General features: G+C 38.1%; 1 pseudogene; it reads right to left on the bottom strand.

The window, feature by feature from the left end:
* Positions 1-8989: 8989 nt before the first annotated feature.
* Positions 8990-9105, bottom strand: LOC119466758 (annotated as a pseudogene).
* Between the last annotated feature and the right edge of the window lie 2806 nt (positions 9106-11911).

Below are 11911 nucleotides of genomic sequence, written 5' to 3'. Positions count from 1 at the left end.
AAAACTCCGTCTCAATAAATAAATAAATAAAGCTGATACGTATTAATATGAGAGCTGATTCTTTGAAAATGGAAATACACTCTGAGGGAAACTAGTGAGAAAAATATTTTTTTAAAGTACAAATAAGCGAAATACTCAAAATAAGATTCAAAACAGTGAAAACTGACAGGATAATGATTGACATTTTGGAAATGGAAATATATTTCCAAAGCTGGTTTAATAGGTGAGTTTTCTAACACAGTGAAAAATGGTGAAAGTCTACGGCTGAAATATCAAAAATTAGTCATAAAAGCAATAATTTTATCAAAGAAATAAATACGGAAGAGATCCACATTTCACAGATGAACTAGAGCTGCATGGCCCTAATCTGTCTAAGCTGTTTTCATGAAAGAAGCATGATCTTGATATGAAAAGCAAAATACCTAAGTGTTCAAATTCATAAAAACCATAGTAAAATCTTAATTACGACCACTGATTAAAAATTCCAAATAAAATGTTGGTAGGCATAAACAAGCAGCATATCAGAGGAGTAATTTGCCAAGAACAGATGGAGCTTATGACCAGGAAGAAAATACTTAAAAAGGAAAAGCCAGAAAAGTATTCATTATAGTCGTAATCAAACAAGGAAAAATCTGATTAGCTTAAATGCTGAGAAAGCCTTTGAGTAAATTCAGTACCTACTTTTTATTTAAAAGTGCTTAATGAAAAAATAATAATGGATATAAGCACATTTATATTTAGTCTCATTTTCACCCTACTTAACATGATGCTAATTTGCCTTACAACATGTGTGTGTGTTATGGTCAACCATACAAAATTGACTATATTTGTTCTTTGACAAATAAAAATAGCTCTCTCATATTCATATATTATACATATTTTCAAAGTAGCATCATGTGGAATAAAAAAAGAAATGCAAACATAAATTACTAAAACCATGGGATTTTGTTTGCATTGCTAAAATTATAAAATGTTTTTCTCACCGTGACACAAATCCCCAAACCACTCCAATGTCAATACACTTTACAATGCGAAACTAAAGGACAATCAACAGAGATAATTGGTCAAGGTCATCCTTTAAAGGTTAAAATAAAAATAACAAGCTGAAATTTTTAAATATTTGATCTCAGATAAAATTGTAAGTCTCCAAAACTAATAAGCTGTATGACAGTAAGAAAGATTCTAGTAGAAAAGTAGGCCAATGACATAAATTGACATCCTACAGAAAAGGAATTCTTAATGGCCTACTAAATATGAAAACAGCAGTAATACCATTCATAATTAGGAAAATCCAAGTTGAAGCTTTAACGAGATAGACATCTTCAAGTGCCTGGTGTACAAGTAACTGCTTGTTGACTGGAGGGTGAGCAGAGTGATCTTTCTGGAGGCCAGTTCCACAGCATCCCATAGATGGGGATTTAAAAGGGGAAAAAGCCCATGTCCCTAAAGGTGCTGCTTTGTCTATGGCAGTGAAGTATGGAAAGACCATAAAATCCTGTTAACATGAGATTGATGAATAAACGTATTTACAGTGGAATAATATTCAGCAGTTAAAAAATGATGGCGCTTTTTATCCTATAGACCTAAATGCAGTTATCATCTCTGAGAGACTTGTATTTTCACAAAGTAGCAAAACACAAAATGCGGCATAGTAGGCTAATATAAATGCAAGAAAAATCTCATTGGAAACACTTTATGTGTGAAAGTTCACATAGAAGACTGTGAAAGCAATGAATATCTTTGGAAGAACATTAACTAACAGTGGTTGCTCCCTGGGAAAGAAAACGCGGGAGAGGACTTTGGCTAGGGGCAGGAGGTAGAGCCTGAATGTGGAACCACCAAGACGGGCTGTGATTCCCTGCAAGCCAGAATCTGAGCAAAGGAGAGGGTGGAAGGCAGGCAGCAGGGGTGAGGGCCATTATTACCCTGCCCTTTGAGACAGACGGCACCAGAGACCTTGATGTCACAGGGAAAGGCCACCAGGGCCTGGACAACTGTTTTTGTGCATTCCTGAACAACTTGTACTGCCCCAGCCATGTCCCTACCAGTGGTTGGAACCTTGCGTTACAAGGAAACATATTGCATCACCTTTGCCGTGGGAGCCCTTCTGAAAGGGCTGCTGCCAGAGGTGGAGAGAATGTTTCCGCTGACTTGTAGTAGCTACGGAGGGTGGCAAACCAAGAGTTTAGGGGAGGTTGACTATGGGAAAGGCCTTCGCTGAGGTGTCACTAATGCAGTTCAGGGATTTGGAGGCTATTGGCAGCAACACAGGCAATTGTGCAGACCCGACCCTGCAGGCAGAAGGAGGAAGGTGAGCAAAGAGCCTCGGGATGTGAGCACAGCGGACCCTGCCCCAGCAGCAGGACCAGAGACCCGCTTGGGAGGGGTCTGCTGAAGACAGAAAGTCTTCATAATTATGCTGGGACACTCAGGGTGGTAAACTCCTTCTGTTAAATGAATTTGTTTTGCTTCATGCAAGAAAGGACTGCTTACAGTATTCAAAAACAATAGTGTACGAAGACTATAGAACGTGGCAAAGGACTGAAATGGGAATTGATTTAATAGAGAGACATGTTACGTTCCTAGGAGAGAGCATCACCTTTCAAATATGTCAGTGCTCCTTAAATTTATATTTTCCATAGTGTTACTTTTTCAGCCAAACTTTCAATAGCATGTTTTTTTTTTTTCTGTTCTTGATAAAATGAGTGCAGAATCTATTCTGAAGGGTAAATATTTGAGCAGAGTCATGAAAATACTGACAATGTGGAACAATGCATGCTTCAAAAGACAAGATTATAACTATACAGATCTAATATATGAATTACTTTAAAAACAGGTGGACTTCAAGGTCCAGAACTAAAGAATAGGCCCAATAGAATTTATTAATAAGTATCTAGATAGCAGATCTGTTTTATTCATCAGGCTTGGCTCTGTTCAAAGGCTCTGTCTCTGTCTTCCTGTTTCTCTCTGCCTCTTTACACACACACACACACACACACACACACACACACTAACAAAAAAGGCAAAAATCAGTTATCATTTTACTTAATAGCTGTATATGATGATGTCAAATTATGTATTTTAAATCAACCAAAACACATATTTAATACCTTAGAAAACATTTGCAATATCCATTAACATACATAATTATTAGAATTTCTAATAAAAAGCATGAAAAATCCCAGTAGAACAATGGACATGGGAATTTGAGTAAACAATTCACAAAATAAAACAACATAAAAGGGAAATTAATAATAGTTTACTTATTTGAATTGCAGATATATGAATATGCATTCTTATTTCTTCTATTTTTTTTTTTTTTTTTTTTTTTTTTTTTTTTTTTTTTGCTCTTGTTGCCCAGGCTGGAGTGCAATCTCGGCTCACCGTAACCTCCGCCCCCTGGGTTCAAGTGATTCTCCTGCCTCAGCCTCCCAGGTAGTTGGGATTACAGGCATGTGCCACCACACCTGGATAATTTTGTATTTTTAGTAGAGATGGAGTTTCTCCATGTTGGTCAGGCTGGTCTCAAACCCCTGACCTCAGGTGATCTACCCGCCTTGGTCTCCCAAAGTACTGGGATTACAGGCATGACCCATGGTACTCGGCCCATGAATTCTTATTTCTAGTGAAAAATAGCTTGAAATTAACTGTTAAAATTTTTAATTTTATATTTTCTCTGGCTCAGCAGTTTCACCAGAAATTTGAAACCAGTCATATGAAAGCGTTTTGCCAATAACAAAGATTTATCTAAATAAGTTTTTACACAGTTATTTATATTATTTATTGATTTATTTTTAATTTTACTTTAAGTTCTGGGATCCATGTGCAGAACATGCAGGTTTGTTACATAGCTATACATGTGAAATGGTGGTTTGCTTCACCCATCACCCCATCATCTGGCTTTTAAGCTCTGCATGCATTAGCTGTTTGTCCTAATGCTATCCCTCCCCTTGCCCCTACCCTCCATAGTTCCCAGTGTGTGATGTTCCCCTCCCTGTGATCATGTGTTCTCATTGTTCAACTCCCACTTATGAGTGAGAATATGCAGTGTTTGGTTTTCTGTTCCTGTGCTAGTTTGCTAAGAATGATGGTTTCCAGCTTCATCCATGTCCCTGCAAAAGACATGAACTCATCCTTTTTTATGGCTGCATAGTATTCCATGGTGTATATGTGCCACATCTTCTTTATCTAGTCTATCATTAATGGGCATTTGCATTGGTTGCAAGTTTTGCTATTGTAAATAGTTCTGCAATAAACATATGTGTGAATGTGTCTTTGTAGTAGAATGATTTATAATCCATTGGGTATATACCCAGTAATGGGATTGCTGGGTCAAATGGTATTTCTGGTTCCAAATTCTTGAGGAATCGCCACACTGTCTTCCACAATGGTTGAACTAATTTACACTCTCACCAACATACACTGCTATTTATAATAGCTTTTCTGTCTTAGAGAAAACAACACAAATATCTAACAAAAACCCTCATAATTAGTTATATTTAGTTAAGATGTAGAAGCCTCAGTTTGATGTACATCAGGAATATACAACATACTCAAAAATATTGAATCTTACTACATTTTGGTTGCAGAATTAAAGTATTTTCTATTTTTTTCTGCTGTGTATCCTGTGTTTTGACATTGTCTACATCGAACATTCAATTCACATAATGCTAAATAGTAAATTAAAACAAATGATCCAGATAACTTTTTACCAACTGATATACAGGGCAAAGTCATACAAGCTTAACATGTTTCGTTTTCATCTCAAGGTACGTATCTTGACCCTAATGTGTTCAATTGTGAAAACTTAGGAGTTAAATTTAATGAGTACATATTTTTGGTATTTGAATACTAATGGGAAATTAAAAGTGATTGTCTGAAATTCCATGGAGGTAGACCCAATAATTGAATGCAGAGCTATAATTCTTCTAGGATTGGTTGTTGGAATGACTTTCAGAAATAAATCTGGATTCTTCTGTGCACTTTGGATTGAACACTTAGATGACATTTGGCAGGTGTATTATCTTGGACTCACACCACGAAATTGAAACTTTTAATGTATTCTGTTTTCATAGGTTTATCTACTTAATACGAGCTCTTAGATTTAAAAGTGGAGTATTTAGAGATTTGTGGTAGTTCATAAATGAAAAGTTAAAACTATTTACTTAATAGTCTTCAATTTATAGCAATGTGCTCCCACAAAGAATTGCCTAACCAAAGTTTTTTAATCATGTTCCCTAAAAGTATCTTCAAGTATGAAGATGGGCTCTTCTTAACCTAACATATTCTGGAAATATATCCAGCAAAGAGAAATTTATTTTCCTACTGTAGACCTCATTTTTACCTTATAATGGATGTTTACTTGCCTGTGACATAGTTTTATTTGCTTCCTAGACTGAGTGTGTGCTCTCCACAAATATTTTTGGCTATGACATAAAATAACTATAGTGATATGTTTTATGTTACTTTTAAGTATAAATAACATCATATATAAATATGCATTAGTATACTTATATTTTATAAATATATTTATAATATGTAAATATATATTGAATTCTACCAAATTCTATAATATATAAATATATATTACATAATATATATTTATAATGTGCAAATATAGTTAAATATATACTTATAATATATAAATATAAATGTCAATATAAACATAAATTATAATTATTTTATAATTCCATGCATGTCTTGTTAGTCCTAATGGTAATTCATTCTAATCATATCTATACAAAGGTTTTTCTCATTTTACGTTGGAAATGTGTCATGAAGGAGTGCATAGGCTGCCTACTGACAAAGAAATAACTGTGATGTCAATGAAGATCTTCTGTCAGTCACCCGGCTCAGCACCTGAGCTGACATGCACAACACAAAATCAATCGTCTTCTCAAGTACTAGGATTTCTCAGTCAATAATGTCATTTCATGAAATCATTATAGTAGTTCTAAGTTTTCTGTACCTCCTGCCCACACGTTGTATTTTGTGTAAGTTTTCTACTGTGAATTACCACAAACTTAGTGGCTTGAAACAATACAAATTCATTTTCTTACAGTTCTGTAGAGATTCTGAAATAGATCTAAGTAAAGACCCAGGTGTGCGAAGTGTCCATTTGTTTCTGAAGGTTTTGGCTTCTTGGCTTTTTGCAGCTTCCAGTAGTGACCTTCTCTCCTGGAGATTCTCTTCAGAATCTCTCTTCCACTTTTAAGGACCCCTGTGAGTCCATTGAGCCCACCTGGATAGGCGAGGATAATTGTCTTAAGATCATGTGATTAGAAATCTCAATTCTGTCTGCAACCTCGGTTCACCTTTGCCACATAACCCAACATAGTCCCAAGTTCTGGGGATGAGGATGTAGACATTTCAAAGGGATTGTTATACTACACATGACATAATCCAAGTTATTCTTGTAACTTCTTTAGAATCAATAGAACTTAAAAACATCGTACTATTGAAAGTTGTGGTAGTTTGACTAAAAATAAAGAATCTTCACTTAAAAACACTTTTCTCCTGAGAATGGGAGAAGTTTGACAAGGAATGTGTTGAAGAATATATTAAAATCAAGTCTTGTTGAGAGGAAAATGCAGAAAGTCGAAGAAAGTTTGGATTTCTCAGTATGGTAGATCTTATTAGATTACAATACGTTCTGCGCATTCTTAGAGAACAGTATTCAGGCACATGATTATCTGCTCTGGCTTCGTGCTTTTTCTTACCTGGGGTCTCTCTGTCTCGTGTCAGATCTGTTGGTGGCACAAAGTAAGAAGTGGGAGGAAAGGTAAGGGCGAAGGGAAAAGTGGCATTGGATGGAGGCTTTACTGCTTGTTGCCTAGGAGGTACAAACTCACCAAATGCTTTACTTCTCTTTTTAAAATTATAACAATATCAATAATGATGTGACTAATTATAATCCTCACCAGTGAGCAAACCGAGGCCATGAGATAAAATAGTTTGCCCCAAATCACGTAACTGAAATTGGGCCCTGTACTGGGACCCAGATTCAGATTCCCTTGGTTTCTTGAGCTGTGCTTCTTCCACCCTACAAGCCAGAAAGCAGTCACTACATAGCAGTCATCCTTCTGTGTTATCATGCACTCAGTGTAAGTTCAGAATGTTCTCCAATCCATTTCCTAAGACATCTGAAAAGAGCAACTGAGCATTTCTGGGGGCTGGACCCACTCTGACAAAAAAATAAAATACTGGAAATAAAATCTCCTCTTCCCGTTACTCAGTGAGGAATATGGGAAGGCCAGAAACCAGAAGGCCATCTATCCAGGGATGAGGTTTTGGTGTCCATGTAGGTCTGAAGCAGTTCTGTTCATTGACTTCGCCTCTTGTGGGTAGGCCTTGGCATTGTCACATTCTCGTGTTGAGAGGATGTGACCTCTCACTGCACTCTCCATTCTCAAGAGAAACCACGAGAATAGGCTGTCGTGCTGTCTTATGCTTAGAATGCATGGGATTGCAGGGCATTTTCATATGTAATTCATCACCGACTGTATCAGAAAAGCCAGGCTCTCACTTCCAGAGCCATCTGCCTCTCACTGTTCATGGATAGATTCTTGACCGCCTGCTCCTTTCTTCCATATCAGTACCTGCTGTTAAATACCCTTTATCTAGACTTGGCAAGTATTGCTGGGGTGAGGAGAGCAGCTATGTGAATGTGGCCTGAGTGTGTCTACTTCTGCCTGCAACTCTTAATGTTGGTGAAGGAAGCCTAGATGGGAACAAATGCTCTCATGGGTAGCCTCAATTTCACAAAAGAAAAAAGTGTACAGGAGGAGTCCAGCATTCTGTTTATTTAGCAATTTCTACCCTGGTTATGTTGATGCCTTGCCCTGCTAGCAAGAAGAGTTTTGTTTAATTCATAGGACCAAGTTTAGTACTCTGTAAACATTATCTTCTTCCTTACATTTATTACCAGTGTTTCCATTCAATTCAATGAACATTTATTTATACAGTAACAGTAGTTTGTAAAATATTCATGACTCCTTGCATTGCACAGATAGGTTAATATTATGCTTTCCTTAGAGCTCTGGCCATAGAGGTTTGCATGCTTGAAATGCTGACCACTTTTCAGACTTTGTAAATTTGCTTTCAGCCTTTTTAAGATGCTATACATAAGTCATGATGACCTGGGCATTCAAGCTATCAAATTCTTTTAAAGCCTTACTCCTGTGAGGCCAGGCTGTAAGAGAATCCCAAATGGGATATGACTCATGACTGTAGGCCAAATGCCTTATCCTAAAAAGAAGCTCAGGTATTTCCAGAGACAGTCCCTGTGAGCTTTCTTATTTCTGTGGGGAGAATGACCTTGCAATGATCTTCATTTGACAACCTGTCCCTGCTTACAAATAGTGCATTTGCAAAGCATTGCGGTAGGAGAAAATGTCCAAGTGGACTGTCTTATCCATCTCTCTCTAACTTCAAGCAGGGGTGCTGAGGTGGAGAGGAGAGGTAGTTCCTGAGAGCCTTCATCTGTCATTAAGCAGACCTAGCCATCATTTTGTGGCTGGATTTGACTGGTCCTTTGCATCCCCCTGGGTGTCTTCTCTTATTCTTTGTCCTTATCACAACACTTGTAACCCCACCCATTCCCTAGTTGGCTTTTCTGATGTCTAAGTGATTCTTATTTTCTTCACTTTCCTCCTGCTTTTAGTCCTGATCGTACCTCTTGGACCACACAATAGAAAGCAACTTTCTTATTTTGTTTTGTGTTGTCTGCTTGTTTATACAGATGACGTCATACTACCTTGCCCAGGCTGATCTCAAACTCCTGGATTTGAGTGATCTTCCTGCTTTGGCCTTCTGAAGTGTTGGGATGACAGGAACGAGCCACCACACCCAGGCTAACTTCCCCATTTGGAAGCTCTGAACCTCCGCTCCAGTCGTCCTCTGTGTTTCTCCCCACCTCCTGTACTTTCCATTGCTTCAGATTGGTGAAATCCTTCTTTCTTTTTTTTTTTTTTAATTTTCTTTTTCTTTAAGCCTACAGCATCCGGTATACCCAGGCAGTCTCCCATCCAAGTACTAACCAGGCCCGACCCTGCTAGCTTCCGAGATCAGACGATGGGGCGCGTTCAGGGTGGTATGGCCGTAGACGTGAAGTCCTTCTTAAGAAGATGGACCTTGATTTTGCAGAAGGCTTCTTTCTCTAGCAGCTTAAAGATATCAGCCTGATTGGTGTATGCTGTTGCCTCTGAAATTTGGCCCTTCTCCCAGTGCCAGTCCTTGTATGGAGCCCTGCCGTGCCTCACGGAGGTCACCCCTTAAGGGGCCTGGAGCAGGAGCCGTGCTTCGTGGAGGAAGACAAACTGAAGCTACCTTTGCAGCTCCAACCTGGAAACGCCACCAGTGGGGAGGGGCCAGTGTTGTAGAGGACAGGCACTTACAGGCTTACGAGGGGGTTCATGACGATTCGGCTAAAGTGGAGAGAAAATAATGAAATGATAAAATCATTCTTGGAAGTAATTTTTAAGCTTGGGTAATGAGGGATTTTGAGGGCCTGTGTCAAATGAACAGCCTCATCGACTCTCTTTTGTCTGTCTCTTTCACTCACTCATTTATTCTATATATTTCTATTTGTTTCTTATTTCCTATTTCAGTATTTGGCACCTTTTAGTCATTAGAAAAAATTATTCATCTTCCTCGCCATTTTCCACACACACCTACCTATCCAAGCAATCTAGTGAATATTGTTTCAATTTCCTTTCCAACTACTTACTTGCTAATCCAGGGGTGTCAGAAGTACCTGATTTTGAATTATCAATTGTAGTTTAACCTTTCCACAAATGAAAGAAGAGTCTCTTTAATATAAGCCTGATTTCCAATCCAATAACTAAAATGCGATGTCATGCTCAAATTGACTCTCTGTAATCCTCTAAATGAGGTGGAGAGATTAGAGAGGACAGGAATTAATAGATCATGGATATTGAAGGAATAAAATGTTCTTTAACCCAATTCATACCTCAGCTCTGATGAACCCCAATAGCATTTGGAAGCTTAAGAATGAAAAAGTGCAAAAGGTGAAAACATGATTGATAGCAGCTTTGAGGTTTAACATCACAGAGGCAAAGGGACAAAAAAAGGTAGCATGAGGAGTGAAAATATACAAATCAGAGTAAAGCAAAGAATAACATTTTTTAAAACACTAATTGGACTATTCAGCTGTTTCCAGTTCAGAAATGATTACAAATATCAGACATCTGTCAGACAGCACCCTCCATAACAGAGATTTCAGATGCGTATTAGTCCATTCTCGCACTGCTATAAATACCTGAGACTGGGTAATTTATGAGGAAAGGGGTTTAATTGGTTTATGGTTCTGCAGGCTGTACAGGAAGCATGGCTGGAGAGGCCTCAGGAAACTTGCAGTGATGGTGCAAGTCAAAGGGAAGCAGGCACATCTTACCTGGCCTGAGCGGGAGGAATAGGGAGAGTGGGAGGTGCCACACACTCTTAAACAACCAGATCTTATGAAAACTCACTCATAGGGGACTCTGCCCCCATGATCTAATAAACTACCACCAGGCCCCACCACCAACATTGAGGATTAATATTTGACATGATATTTGGATGGGGACACAAATCCAAACCATGGCTTGGTTATGGATTAATATTAAATTTTTAACACAATTTTTTGGTAGTCAGTATATTTTATCATTTCATCTAAGTATCTGAACTTTTGTGGACTTTCAAATAAAAAATTAAATTAAGATACTAATTTATCATTGCGACTGTGACGTGTGTTGGTTGGTTTGGCTTAAAGTAGAGCTTTACTGTCAATGAAAACCTCTTTGTCTTATGTAGCAAACAACTTCTACATTTACTCTGTCAGAGAGACTTCAAGCACTTCTGTGTATAATTCTCATAATAGTGTAGCAGAAGAGGAAAAGGGAACAGAAAAAAATTTTTGAAAATAGTACATTTAGAATTAGTTGTGGACTCAAAACTCAGCTCTACAAACTAGTAACTGAGTAAAGCTGGTCAATTACCTTGCTCCATGAGCTGCAATGTCCTTATAATAAATTCAAGATACTGAAACCATAATGCTTATGGATATTCTGATTTAAATAAGACTATGTGAGCACATATAAAGCAAGAGGTTTCATGTCTACTATATGAATTGCTTGTTATTATAAACTAGTTTCCAATATGCTCCTAGCATTTCAACTTTTGAAATCTCTATATTAAAGTATCATAGTCAGGCAAGAAGTTCTGGTTCTGGCTTTTCAATTTTCCTGATCTGCATATTCTTAAGCAATGTGATATGAGACAGTATTTTTCCTGTCCTCCAGGAAAAGCAACAAGGTGAATGAGCAATGGGGGAAGGTTCACAAACCCCACTTTTAGCAAAAGTCAATGAGCTGTACGGTTCAGAGACTCCAAAAAATGTTTAATTACTTTCAAAGCCTGCTGCGACTGTGCACATCTCCCAGGGAGGGGCTGTCCTGAAGAAGATGGCGCCTGCTAAGACGGTCCATTTGAGAAAGAACCAGCAAATGTGCCAACAGAAGAGGTGATTCCTCCAAAGTTCCAGATCCTGTCCTAGGAATGTGGCAAACAGAGAACCAGCACTCATGAGGAAGGAAATACACTGGAACAACATCAATAAAACATGAAAACAAAAGTGGAGTAGAGACCCAGTGCCTGTCAGCCCAGAGGTGGCAAATCTCAGAAAGTCTCAGTACACAGATAGTTTTTAAGGTGAGAGCTCACTTGAGAAGAAGCCATATAAATCATACATAGCAATTTTGAGAGAGTACCGGGGTGAAGGGCATGGCAGCAGAAGCCCTTTCAGAGGAAGTTTAGTTCAGAGAAGCAGAGGCAATGAGACTATGCAAAGTATCAAAGAAAGCTACTATTTAAGAGGTGACACCCATTTCTAAAAACAGGAAGTGGTGGTTAT

The sequence above is a fragment of the Cebus imitator genome, unplaced genomic scaffold, assembly GCF_001604975.1.
Source record: "Cebus imitator isolate Cc_AM_T3 unplaced genomic scaffold, Cebus_imitator-1.0 Scaffold225, whole genome shotgun sequence".
Classification (NCBI taxonomy): Eukaryota; Metazoa; Chordata; class Mammalia; order Primates; family Cebidae; genus Cebus; species Cebus imitator.
The sequence above is the reverse complement of the archived record's forward strand: the minus strand, read 5'-3'. Positions and strand labels throughout refer to the sequence as shown.